The sequence below is a fragment of the Meles meles genome, unplaced genomic scaffold (genome assembly GCF_922984935.1).
Source record: "Meles meles unplaced genomic scaffold, mMelMel3.1 paternal haplotype, whole genome shotgun sequence".
Classification (NCBI taxonomy): Eukaryota; Metazoa; Chordata; class Mammalia; order Carnivora; family Mustelidae; genus Meles; species Meles meles.
Window position 1 is genome coordinate 667,253 of NW_025721111.1, and position 14,477 is coordinate 681,729.

Genomic DNA, 14,477 nt, shown 5'->3' on the forward strand with positions numbered 1-14,477 from the left:
GACTTTAAACTAAAGACCGTAGTCAGAGATACAGAAGGACACTACATAATTCTTAAAGTGACTATCCACCAAGATGATTTGACATCTTTTACAATTAACAATTGTAAATATCTACACCCCCAATATGGGAGCAGCCAATTACATAAGAAAACTATTTATCAAGATAAAGAGTCAAATTGATATGAATATATTGATAGTAGGAGATCTTAATATGCCTCTCTCAGTAATAGACAGATCAGCAAAGGAGAAAATTAATAAATAAGAGCATTGAATGAAACACTGGGCCAGATGGACCTCATAGACATATAAAGAACATTCCACCCTAAAACAACAGAATACTCATTTTTCTCAAGTGATGATGTCTTTCTCAAGACATGATGCTTTATATGGAAAACCCCAAAGACTCCACCCCTAACCTACTAGAACTCATACAGCAATTCAGTAATGTGGCAGGATACAAAATCAGTGGCTTTCTTATACACTAACAATGAAAATACAGAAAGGGAAATTATAGAATTGATTCCATTTACTATAGCACCAAGAACCATAAGATACCTGGGAATAAACCTAACCAAGGAGGTAAAGGACCTGTACTTGAGGAACTACAGAACATTCATGAAAGAAATTGAAGAAGACACAAAAAGATGAAGACCATTCCATGCTCTTGGATCAGAAGAATAAACATGGTTAAAACGTCTATACTGCCTAGAGCAATCTATACTTTTAATGCCATTCTGATCAAAATTCCACTGGTATTTTTCAAAGAGCTGGAGCAAATAATCCTAAAATTTGTATGGAATCAGAAGAGACTCTGAATTGCTTAGGAAATTGTTGAAAAACAAAAACAAAACTGGTGGCATCACGTTATGCGATTTCAAGCTTTACTACAAAGCTGTGATCACCAAGACAGCATGGTACTGGCATAAAAACAGACACATAGATCAGTGGAACAGAGTGGAGAGCCCAGATATGGACCCTCAATTCTATCTTCAAATAATCTTTGACAAAGCAGGAAAAATATATAATAGAAAAAAGACAGTCTCTTCAATAAATGGTGCTGGGAAAACTGGACAGTGATATGTAGAAGAATGAAACTCGACCATTCTCTACACCGTACACAAAGATAAACTCAAAATGGATAATAGACCTCAACGTGAGACAGGAATCCATCAGAATCCTAGAGGAGATCATAGGCAATAACGTCTTTGATATCAGCCACAGCAACTTTTTTCAATATATGTCTCCAAAGGCAAAGGAAACAAAAGCGAAAATGAACTTTTGGGACTTCATGAAGATCAAAAGCTTCTGCACAGCAAAGGAAACAGTCAACAAAACAGAAGGGCAACCCACGGAATGGGAGAAGATATTTGCAAATGACAGTACAGACAAAAGGTCGATATCCAGGATCTATAAGAACTCCTCAAACTCAACACACACAAATCAGATAATCATTTCATAAAATGGGCAGAAGATATGAACAGACACTTCTCCATTGAAGACATACAAATGGCTCTCACACATATGAAAAAATGTTCATCATCACTACTTCATCAGGGAGATTCAAATTAAAACCATATTGAGGGGTCCCTGGGTGGCTCAGTGGGTTAAAGCCTCTGACCTCGCCTAGGGTCATGATCTCAGGGTCCTGGGATCGAGTCCCACATCCGGCTCTCTGCTCAGCAGGGAGACTGCTGCTTCCTCTCTCTCTGTCTGCCTCTCTTCCTATTTGTGATCTCTGTCTGTCAAATAAATAAATAAAATATTTAATAAAAATAAAATAATAACTAAAACCATATTGAGATATCACCTGACACCAGTTACAATGGCCAAAATTGGCAATATAGGAAACAATGTGTGTTGGAGAGGATGTGGAGTAAGGGGAAACCTCTTACACTGTTGGTGAGAATGCAAGTTGGTGCAGCCTCTTTGGAGAACAGTGTGGAGATTCCCCAGGGAACTACAAATAGAGCTTCCCTATGACCCTGCAATTGCATTGCTGGGTATTTACCCCAAAGATACAGATGTAGTGAAAAGAAAAGCCATCTGTACCCCAATGTTTATTGAAGCAATGGCCACGGTCGCCAAACTGTGGAAAGAACCAAGATGCCCTTCAATGGACGAATGGATAAGGAAGATGTGGTACATATACACGATGGAGTATTATGCTTCCATCAGAAAGGATGAATACCCAACTTTTGTAGCAACATGGATGGGACTGGAAGAATTATGCTGAGCGAAATAAGTCAAACATAGGGAGTCAAGTATCATATGGTTTCACTTATTTGTGGAGCATAACAAAGAACATGGAGGACATGGGGAGATGGAGAGGAGAAGGGAGTTGAGGGAAACTGGAAGGGGAGATGAACCATGAGAGACTATGGACTCTGAAAAACAACCAGAGAGTTTTGAAGGGGCAGGGGGTGGGAGGTTGGGGAACCAGGTGTTGGGTAATAGGGAGGGTATATATTGCATGGAGCACTGGGTGTCGTGCAAAAACAATGAATACTGTTACACTGAAAATAAATAAATAAAATTGAATCATACAGAAAAAAAAAGATAAGTGTTATACTAGCATGAAGAACAGAGTGTCCAGAACCAAACACACACTTATACAGCCAAATGAATATGTGAGAATGGCGCAGAGACAATTAAGAAGGACCGAAAAATGTTTTCAGAAACAGCACTAAAGCAACTGTAGTTCCATATGCAGTGTAAGTATCAACACTGATCTCATATGAGATAGAAAAATGAACTCAAAATGGATCAGAGCCCTACATGTAAAATCAGAAATGATAACAATTGTACCATAAGGCACAAAAAGAGGTGTTGTCCTTGGGTCTAGGGAAAAAAAAACCTAATAGTAGATAGAATACACAGAAGTATAAACAAAGAAAAGATATATTTCATCATAATTGAAAACCTGGCTCTTGGAAAGACATTGTGAACCTAATGAAAAGGAAGCTACATACTGGAGAAAAATATTCACAAAACACGTGGCTCAATAAGGGACTTTTATTTAGAACTACACTGCCAATTTAATTTTCTGATAAGAGGGGGAACCCTTTTACACTGTTCGTGGGAATGTAAGCTGGTACAGCCACTCTGGAATACAGTTGGAGGTTTCTCATGATGTTAAAAAAAGGCTACCCTATGGACCTAGCAATTGCACTACTAAGTATTGACCCCAAAGATACAGATGTAGTGAAAAAAAGGGGTACATGCACCTCAATGTTCATAGCCACAATGTCCATGAAAGCCAAACTGTGGAAATAGCTAAGATGTCCTTCAACAGATGAATGGATAAAGAAGTTGTGGTTCATATATACAATGGAATTTTACTCAGAATCAGAAAGGAAGAATACCCACCATTTGCACTGACATGGATGGAACTGGAGGGGATTATGCTAAGTGAAATAAGTCAATCAGAGAAAGACATTTATCAAACGTTTTCACTCATATGTGGAACCTAAGGAACGGGCAGAGGGCAATAGAGGGAGTTAGGAAAAACTGAAGGGGGATGAAATCAGAGAGGGAGAAAAACCATGAAAGACTGTGAACTCTGGGATACAAACCAAGGGTTACACAAGGGAGGAGGATGGGGGGAGGGAGTGACGGGGTGATGAGTATTAAGGAGGGCATGTGTGGTGATGAGCACTGGGTGTGATACACAACTAATGAATTGTTGAACACTATACCAAAAAATAATGAGGTATCATATGTTGGTTAACTGAACATAATAAAATTAATTCATTTAAATGTAAGTTTCCAGTGGTTCGTGGCTACCATAATAAGCAGCATAGATCCAGAATTTATAAAGAATAATTAATATGCAGCAGTAAGACAAAAAAAAAAAAAACAGGAAAACAACAACAACAACAACAAAACCTCAAAATCAACATGTGATGTGGATTGACACTTTACTAAAGATGATATATGGATTCCAAATAAACCCAAGAAAATATGCTCAATTTCATTAGTCATCAGGAAAATACAAATCAAATCCACAAAGAGGTATAACACACATACCCGAAAGACTAAAATTTTTCAGAGATGACCATACAACATGTTGGTGAAGATGTGGATCTGTGACTTTCATATGCTGCTACTAAGAATATGAAATGGTGAAAAGACTTTGGCGGAATCTTAATATATCTACCATACAGCCCAGGCACCCTAAGTCTTTGTACTTATCAAAATATAAAAACATATGAAGTAAAAGTACACACAAATGCTGTGCATGAATGTACAAAGCAGCTTTGTTTTTAATCTCGAAATTGTCGAAAGCCCTACCAGTAGGTAAGAGGGATAAACAAATTGTGGTATACCCATACTGTATAATACTGCTCAGCGATAAAAAGTAACATGGCATATTTATATGAAATTCTCAGAAATGCAAACTAACCTCAAGTGACCCCAAACCCATCACTGATGGTCTGAGGACAAGTTGGTAGGGCAGCAGGAAAGAATGAATCAAAAAGGCACACGGGGAACCTTTTGGAGGTTATGAAAATGTTCATTATCTTGATTGTAGTGGTAGGTTCATGGACATAATGCATAAAAATTCATCAAACTGCATACTTCAAATATGAGCACTTTACTGTCCATAATTATACTAGAATAACCTTAAAACAAAGAAAAAAAGATTAATGAAATAAAACCTAAACACACAATAGGGAAAATCAACAAAAGCAAAAGCTAGTTCTTTGAAAAGATAAATGAAACTGATGCATCTGTAGACTGATCTAGGAAGAAAAAGCATTCAGAAATTACTACTAAAAATAAAACAAATAAAAGGACAGTTCCTACATATAATAAACACTTAAAAATATTATGAATACCTTTGCGGTGATTAAGTTGACAACTGCAATGAAGTGTGCATATTCCTTGAAATAAACTAGTTACCAACACTAACTCAAGAAGGAGTGTTTTATTTTTGTTGAAGAATGAAAATCATAATTTAAAACCTTTCCATAAAAGAAACCCCTCAAGCCCTAGATCACTTTTCTAGTCAATTCAATGAAGCATTTTAGGAGGAAAGAGTGGCATTCCCTTATATACCCTTCTCGAAGGAGGAGGGAACACCCCCCAGCTCAGTTTATGAGTCCACCATTATCCTGGTGCCAAGACCAGACAAAGACAGGAGAGAAAAACTGCAGCCCTATCTCCCAACGTGTATGGACTGAAAATACTTGATAAACACACACATAACACTGCTCTAACTGTAAGGAAACATCAGAAAAACCCAAATGAAGGACATTCTACTAAATGCCTCAAAATTTCAAGTTCATCAAAATAAGCAAGGTCTGAACAGCTGTCATACTCTAGAGGAGCTTAAGGAAGATATAATGACTGAATCTGTATTGTACTTGGGATGAGATCTGGGATAGAAAAAGGACATTAGGTAAACATCTGTAAGTTCATACTTCAGTCAATAACAATGAATTGATGCTGGTTCATTAGTTGTGCCAATTGTATTATGGTATTTTAAGATGTTTAAAACGTACACTTGGGACCCCTAGATGGCTCAGTGGGTTAAAGTCTCTGCCTTCAGCTAAGGTCATGATCCCAGGGCTCTGGGATCCAGCGCAGCATCAGGCTCTTTGCTCAGCAGGAGACTGCTTCCCTTTCTCTCTCTCTCTCTCTCTCTCTCTCTCTCTCTCTCTGCCTGCCCTCTGACTGCTTGTGATCTCCCTCTGTCAAGTAAATAAAATCTTTAATAAGTAGTAAATAAAATCTACACTGGCTGATGGCACTCAGAAACTCTGTAAATGTCTTGCAACTTTCCTATAAATCTGAATCTATTCTAGAATAAATGTTTATTTAAAAAGATCACTGTATCCTGCCACGTTACTGAATTGCTGTATGAGTTCTAGTAGGTTAGGGGTGGAGTCGTTGGGGTTTTCCATATAAAGAATCATGTCATCTGCGAAGAGAGAGAGTTTGACTTCTTCCTTGCCAATTTGGATACCTTTTATTTCTCTTTGTTGTCTGATTGCCGTTGCTAGAACTTCTAATACTATGTTGAACAAGAGTGGTGAGAGTGGGCATCCTTGTCGTGTTCTTGATCTCAACAGGAAGGCTGCAAGCTTTTTCCCATTGAGGATGATATTTGCTGTGGGTCTTTCATAGATAGATTTGATGAAGTTCAGGAATGTTCCCTCTATTCCTATACTTTGATGCGTTTTCATCAGGAACAGATGCTGGATTTTGTCAAATGCTATTTCTGCATCAATTGAGAGGACCATGTGGTTCTTCTCTCTTCTCTTATTGATTTGTTCTATCACACTGATTGATTTGCGAATGTTGAACCAACCTTGCAACCCAGGGATGAATCCCACCTGGTCATGGTGGATAATCTTTTTAATGTGCTGCTGGATTCTGTTTGCTAGGATCTTGTTGAGAATCTTTGCATCCATATTCATCAGTGTTATTGGTCTACAATTCTCCTTTTTGATAGGGTCTTTGCCTGGTTTGGGTATCAGGGTAATGCTGGCTTCCTAAAAAGAGTCTGGAAGTTTTCCTTCTGCTTCAATTTTTTGGAACAGCTTCAGGAGAATTGGTGTTATTTCTTCTTTGAAAGTTTGGTAGAATTCCCCAGGGAATCCGTCAGGTCCTGGGCTCTTGTTTTTTGGGAGGTTTTTATCACTGCTTCAATCTCGTTACTAGATATCTGTCTATTCAATTTCTTCCTGGTTCAATTTTGGGAGTTTGTAGTTTTCCAGGAATGCATCCATTTCATCGAGGTTGCTTAGCTTATTGGCATATAACTGTTGGTAATAATTTCTGATAATTGTTTCTATTTCCTTGCTGTTCGTTGTGATCTCTCCCTTTTCATTCATAATTTCATTAATTTGGGCTTTCTCTCTATTCTTTTGGATTAGTGTGGTCAATGGTTTATCGATCTTATTGTTTCAAAAATCTGGCTTCTAGTTTCATTGATACGTTCTACTGTATCTCTGGTTTCTACCTCATTGATATGTGCTCTAATCTTGATTATTTCCCTTCTTGCGTGTGGAGTTGGTTTGATTTGTTGTTGATTCTCCAGTTCTTTAAGGTGTAGAGACAATTGGTGTATTCTGGATTTTTCAATGTTTTTGAGGGAGGCTTGGATGGCTATGTATTTCCCCCTTAGAACCGCCTTTGCTGTATCCATAGGTTTTGGACCAAAGTGTCTTCATTCTCATTGGTTTCCATGAATTGTTTAAGTTCATCTTTGATCTCCTGGTTGATCCAAGCATTCTTAAGCAAGGTGGTCTTTAGCTTCCAGTTGTTTGAGTTCCTTCTGAACTTTTCCTTGTGATTGAGTTCCAGTTTCAAAGCATTGTGATCGGAGAATATGCAGGGAATAATGTCAGTCTTTTGGTATCAGTTGAGTCCTGCTTTGTGACCCAGTATGTGGTCTATTCTGGAGAAGGTTCCATGTGCACTTGAGAAGAATGAGTATTCTGTTGTTTCCGGGTGGAATGTTCTGTATATGTCTATGAGGTCCATCTGGTCCAACGTTTCATTCAATGCTCTTATTTCTTTATTAATTTTCTGCTTTTGATGATCTGTCTATTTTTGAGAGAGGCATATTAAGATCTCCTACTATTATTGTATTCATATCAATATGACTCTTTATCTTGATTAATAGTTTCCTTATGTAATTAGCTCCTCCCATATTGGGGGTGTAGATATTCACAATTTTTAGATCATCTTAGAGGATAGTCCCTTTAAGAATTATGTAGTGTCCTTCTGTATCTCTGACTACAGTCTTTAGTTTAAAATCTAATTTATCTGTTATGAGAATCACTAACCCGGCCTTCTTTTGAGGCCCATTGGCATGAAAGATGCTTCTCCATCCCTTCACTTTCAGTCTGGGTGTATCCTTAGGTTCAAAATGGGTCACTTCTAGGCAACATATGGATGGGTCCTGTTGTTTTATCCAATCTGCAACCGTGTGTCATTTTATGGGCGCATTTAGGCCATTCATATTGAGAGTGATTATTGAGAGATAGGTTTTGATTGACATCGTGTTACCTTTGAAGTCTTTCTGTCTGTAGATTGTCTCTATGTTACTGTTCAATGATATTTTTAGGATTTTTCTCTTTTATAGACCCCCTCTTAATATTTCCTTCAGTGTCGGATTGATGGTTGCATCGTCTTTTAAGCCTTGCCGGTCTTGGAAACTCTTTATCTCTCCATCCATTTTACATGTCAGTCTTGCTGGATAGAGTATTCTTGGTTGCATGTTCTTCTCATTTAGTACTCTGAATATATTTTGCCAGCCCTTCCTGGCTTGCCAGGTTTCTGTGGAAAGGTCTGATGTTATTCTAACAGGCTTTCCTCTGTATGTGAGGAGCTTCTTTGTCGTAGCTGCTTTTAAGAGGGTCTGTCGTGAAACATAATTCCTCATTTTAACTATAAGGTGTCATGAAGACTTTGGAGAATCTAAAATCTTGGGAGGAAATCTCTCAGCATCGAGTACATAAATGTTGTTCCCATTTGTGAGATTGGGAAAATTTTCATAGACAACTTCTTCCACTATATCTTCTAGACTTCTTTCTTTTTCCTCCCCTTCAGGGATTCCAATAATTCTGACGTTGGAATGTTTCATGGCATCATTTATTTCCCTGATTCTGTTTTCGTGGCTTCTGAGCTGTTTGTTCCAGGCTTCCTCCTGATCCTTTCTCTCTATCTGTTTGTCATCCAGATCACTAATTCTATCTTCTGTCTCAGTTACCCTAGCTTTTAGAGAATTTAGATTAGATTGGAACTCATTGAGAGCATTTTGAACATCATCCCTGGTGGCTTTCAGTTCTGCCCTAATCAATTCTGTTTGGTCATCCATGGCTTTCTCCAACCTAGCTATTGCCTAGATAATTGTTAGTCTGAATTCCTTTTTTGACATATTGTCTATGTCGATAGCCATTAGCTCTGTTGCAGAAGGTCCATCCTCTGTATTTTCCTTCTGTTGGGTATTCCGCCTCCTAGTCATTTTGGTAAGAGATGACAGAACAGATGCATTCGGACTTATCGATTGTGGTGCAGTCAATGGGCACCCTGGAACTCTTCTGTGCAATTAGGGTTCCCCACCCAAATGAGAGAAAAAAGAAAAGAAAAAGTAATAGAGAAGAAGAAAGAAAAAAAAAGGGAAAAGAAAAAAGGAAAAAAAAATGAGAGAGAGAGAGAAAAAAAAATGTTCATCATCACTAGCCAACAGGGAGATTCAAATTAAAACAACATTGAGATACCACCTGACACCAGTTAGAATGGTCAAAATTAGCAAGACAGGAAACAACATGTGTTGGAGAGGATGTGGAGAAACAGGAACCCTCTTACACTGTTGGTGGGAATGCAAGTTAGTGCAGCCACTTTGGAGAACAGTGTGGAGATTCATCAAGAAATTACAAATAGAGCTTTCCTATGACCCTGCAATTGCACTGCTGGGTATTTGCCCCAAAGATACAGATGTAGTGAAAAGAAGGGCCATTTGTACCCCCATGTTTATTGCAGCAATGGCCACGGTTGCCAAGTTGTGGAAAGAACCAGGATGCCCTTCAATGGATGAATGGATAAGGAAGATGTGATCCATATACACGGTGGAATATTATGCCTCCATCAGAAAGGATGAATACCCAACTTTTGTAGCAACGTGGACGGAACTGGAAGAGATTATGCTGAGCGAAATAAGTCAAGCAGAGAGAGTCAAGTATCATATGGTCTCACTTATTTGTGGAGCATAACAAAGAACACGGAGGACATGGGGATATGGAGAGGAGAGGGAGTTGAGGGAAACTGGAAGGGGAGATGAACCATGAGGGACTATGTACTCTGAAAAACAATCAGAGGGTTTTGAAGGGGCAGGGGCGGGGGGTGGGAGGTTGAGGAACCAGGTGGTGGGTAATAGGGAGGGCATGTACTGCATGGAGCACTGGGTGTGATGCCAAAACAATGAACACTGTTATGCTGTAAATAAACAAATAAAAAAAATAAAAAGATCACTGTAATTACTTTATTAAGACTTAAAAAAACAAAGCAACAACAACAACATATGATCATTTCAAAGTTGCAAGGGAACTATTTGACAAAATTCAACACCCATACCTGAGAAAACACTACAAAACTAAAAAGACAATTCCTCAATTTAATACTGGACATCTTCAAAAAGACTATAGCTAGCTAACATCATATGTTATGGTGAAAGACTCTTTTCCTACCTAAACTGTGGAACCAAAAATGTTAAGTCTGTTCACATCAATTCTATTAAACAACATACTGGAGGTTCTAATGGTACAGAAACACTTACTATATGATCCAGTAATTTAACTCTGTGTATATTTACCCAAAAGACTGAAAACAGAAAAGGCTTGCATACAAACATTCACTGCAGTTTCCTTCATAATAGCCCTAAAGTGCAAACAACTCAAATGTCTATTGACAGACAAATGAAGAAGCTAACTGTGGTATATCCACAAATGGCATACTGCTTGGAAATAAAAAGGAACAAACTTCTGATGTATGTAACATGGAAGAATCTCAGACACATTCTACTGAGTCAAGGGAGACAGAGAAGAAAAACAAAACAAAACAAAAAACAAATCGGACAAAAGAAAAATATTTCCACTTGATAAAAGATAGAACTATCCTGAGCTCTATGGACCTCACAATCTAGGTTTCAAACTAATCGATTAAGAAGAAGAAATTGACATGCGCCCAACTGAAGTGGAAAACAACACACAGCTCTCTTACTGAGTGACAGAAGAAGAGGACACAATATTAGGAAGGGACTGATGATTCACATAACTGGTAACATCCTTTTCAACAGACATGTCATACTTCCAAATATCTGATTTTGCAACAAGTCATAAAGAAAAGTCAGAGATCATATAACATACAATCATATTCTCTGGCAGAGGCCAGAAACTTAGATGGTAACATTAAAAATTACAGTAAACATTGGGGAGGGTATGTGCTATGGTGAGTGCTGTGAAGTGTGTAAACCTGGTGATTCACAGACCTGTACCCGTGGGGAAAAATACATTATATGTTTATAAAAAAATAAGAAATAAATTTTAAAAAATTAACAAATTACAGTAAAAAGTGAAAATAAACCCAAGAACTACAAAATGCAATATACAACATTTCAACTTCCCTACTTTATACTAGAAAATACCCAGAGCTAAGTAACTAATTCCATTAAACAATGTAATTTTTAGCCTCTATAAGTTGGAGATAAAAGTAGCTGAATCATTTCAAAGCCATTCTATAATTTCATTTAAGTGATGATCTCTCATCTGTTGTGTGCGACTACTTTGGACAGAATCTAATGGCCACAAAAAGGTTGTAATAGTAATAATGCTGTTTCATAAACCTAGTTTCTAAAAATGTTCTTTATTGTATGAGATAGGAAATCCTAAAACTTGAAATGATTTTATTGAGATAGTATATAGTACATTTGGTAAGGTCACAAAATCTAAGATCATAGAGAAATGAGAGTTTTGGAGGAGAGAGGGTGGGTGAGTGGGAGGGTGGTGTCTTGGGTGAGACTGGTGGTGGGTATTAAGGAGGGCACATATTGCATGGAGCGCTGGGTGTGGTGCATAAACAATGAATAAACAATGAACCTTGGAAACGTGAAAAAAATAAATTAATTTAAGACGTTAATATATATACATATACATATACATATGTATGTATACACACACACAGACATAAATATGTAACTAGGAACATGGTAAATGATAAGCATTCAATTTAAATTGTAGCTTTTATTAGTGTTGTTAATACAAACACTTTGTCCTATACCATTAGAATTCACCATGTTGAAAATTTGCTCAATTGGCTAATAGGTTAATGTCACCATATTTATCCAGTCTTCAAAAGCTAGAATCTTCATTCGTACTTCCTTCTTTCTAACATCCACATCTAATTGTCACACTCTAAAGTTTTCCCCTTCAGCATGCTAGCTCCTCAATAACACTTGCCTGAATTTTTTTCAGCTGTCTCCTAAATAGCCTACCTGTCTGGACCATCTCTCTTCCCATCAATTCTTTGATAGAGCAGTCTTTCTAAAAACAAAAATTAAATCACATGATTAACTCTGATTTTCTTAGATTATAGCTCTACTATCTAGAAATCCAAAGTCCTGACCTGACAAAGGGGATTCCCAATCTGGTCTTTGTTTTGCTATCCTCATCACCTGTCATTCTCACCTAAGAACTTTGAGCATTTGAATAGTACGCTATGTCACCTGTTCCCTCTGCTAAAAGTCTCCTACTTATCCATCAAACTCCAGCATGGACAGTATCACCTCTAGGACACTTTCCCTCAAGGCCTAAGGCATTCACTTTGTTGTTTTATTTCTACCTGCATGATAGCACTTATAGTCTATTAAAGTAATTTATTTCTGACCTTATTTCCTTAGCTACTTGACTTTGAGCTCCCTGAAGGCTAGTATAGAAAAACTCTTATCTAGTAAGAGTGCTTCCCTCAGGGTGGGCAGTCTTTGAGTAAATAAATGACATTTTTGTAGGAAAATGCTAGATGTCAGAAATAAAACATATACATTGTTACAACTACCAAAAGATGAGCATATTTATTCCTCAACTCCATTCTTCATGTTAAAAGTTAAAGCAAACCCATAGAATTGTATTTATTTTTAATACATTTGCATACATGATCTATAAATACAGTAAGTAGGGAGTATTTCTATCAGGCACAGCATCATACATGGTGTTTGTGATTCAATCATAAAATTACATACAGAAACTTTGAAGCCAACTGACAGAAAAAGGTATCAAGGTGGATATCCATGAATACAGACCAAAATTTCCTTTTTACCCCTTGTATTTTTTAGATTTTCTAAAATGCACATATTTAACTTTCTAACAACTATGTATTGAATGAAAAAACAAGAAAATAGATACTCTGAAAAGCCATGGTTATCCAAAAGTTTAAGATGATTAAATCTGAGAATGTATCTCAGAAATCTGCTGAAGATCATGCTTATAGAAATTAATTTTTCCCCCAAAATGGAAGGGTTAGTTTTAATGAAGGAGGAAAAAAGCAACCAAAACCAAAGATACACAATTGCAAAATGAAGTGGACAACTGAAGCTTGGTTGGTCTTTAGCTATGCAGGTGTTTCAGGCTCAGGTGCTTTGGGGGGCCTCACAAGCCTCAAATTAGTGCCACAATCCTGTTCTTTGCTTTGTGTTTATATGCACATAATACTAACAATACTGTTTGGCAATACATAAAAAACTCTTTCATTAATAAACTCATTAATAAAAAAGACAAATAACTGAATTAAAAATGCTCTGGAACTAGAGGGTATCATACTTAGTGAAATAAGTCAATCGGAGAAAGACAACTATCATATGATCTCCCTGATATGAGGACATGGAGATGCAACATGGGGGTTAGGGGGATAGGAGAAGAATAAATGAAACAAGATGGGATTGGGAGGGAGACAAACCATAAATGACTCTTAATCTCACAAAACAAACTGGGGGTTGCTGGTGGGAGGTGGGTTGGGAGAGGGGGAGGTGGTTATGGACATTGGGGAGGGTATGTGCTATCGTGAGTGCTGTGAAGTGTGTAAACCTGGTGATTCATAGACCTGTACCCCTGGGGATAAAAATACATTATATGTTTATAAAAAAAAATTTGGAAGGGGAGGCGAACCATAAGAGACTATGGACTCTGAAAAACAACCTGAGGGTTTTGAAGGGTCAGGGGTGGGAGGTTGGGGGAACAGGTGGTGGTAATAGGGAGGGCTCGTATTTCATGGAGCACTGGGTGTTGTGCAAAAACAATGAATACTGTTACGCTGAAAAAAAATAAATAAATTTATAAAAATTAAAAAAAAAATGCTCCAAGTTTTAAATAGAACCTTTCCCCCAAAAGATACAACTGGCAGGTAAACACATGAAAAGATGATCAATGTCATAATGAAATGAGAAGCAAAAAGAGTCGCCACTTCATGCTGGCTGAGGCAGATATAGTCAAAAACCAGAAAATCACAAGGATGCTTAAGGGCATGGTAAAAGCGGAGCTCTCTCATGTTGCTGGCGGGAGTGTATGACAGTACAGCTGTGCTGGAAAACAGTTCGGCAGCTCCTCAATGAGCTAAACAGAGGATTATCACAGGGCCCAACAATTCCACCTTAGGTCTATACCCAAGAGAAATAAAAAATATGTCCACACAAAAACTTGTATGTGGATTTTCACAGCATCATTATTCATAATAGCTACAAAGTGGAAATTATCCAAATGCCCATGAACCGATCAGCAAATAAACCAAATGTGGTGTATCTACCACCTAATGAAATCTTATTTTACAATTGAAAGTAATGAAGGACTAATGTAAGGTACAACACGGAAGAACCATGAAAATGTTACACCAACTAGAAGAAGCCAGTCAAAAAAGACCACCAGTGCATGACTGCATTTGTACAAAATGTCTAGAAGAGCTGAAGCTATAGGAACCAAAAA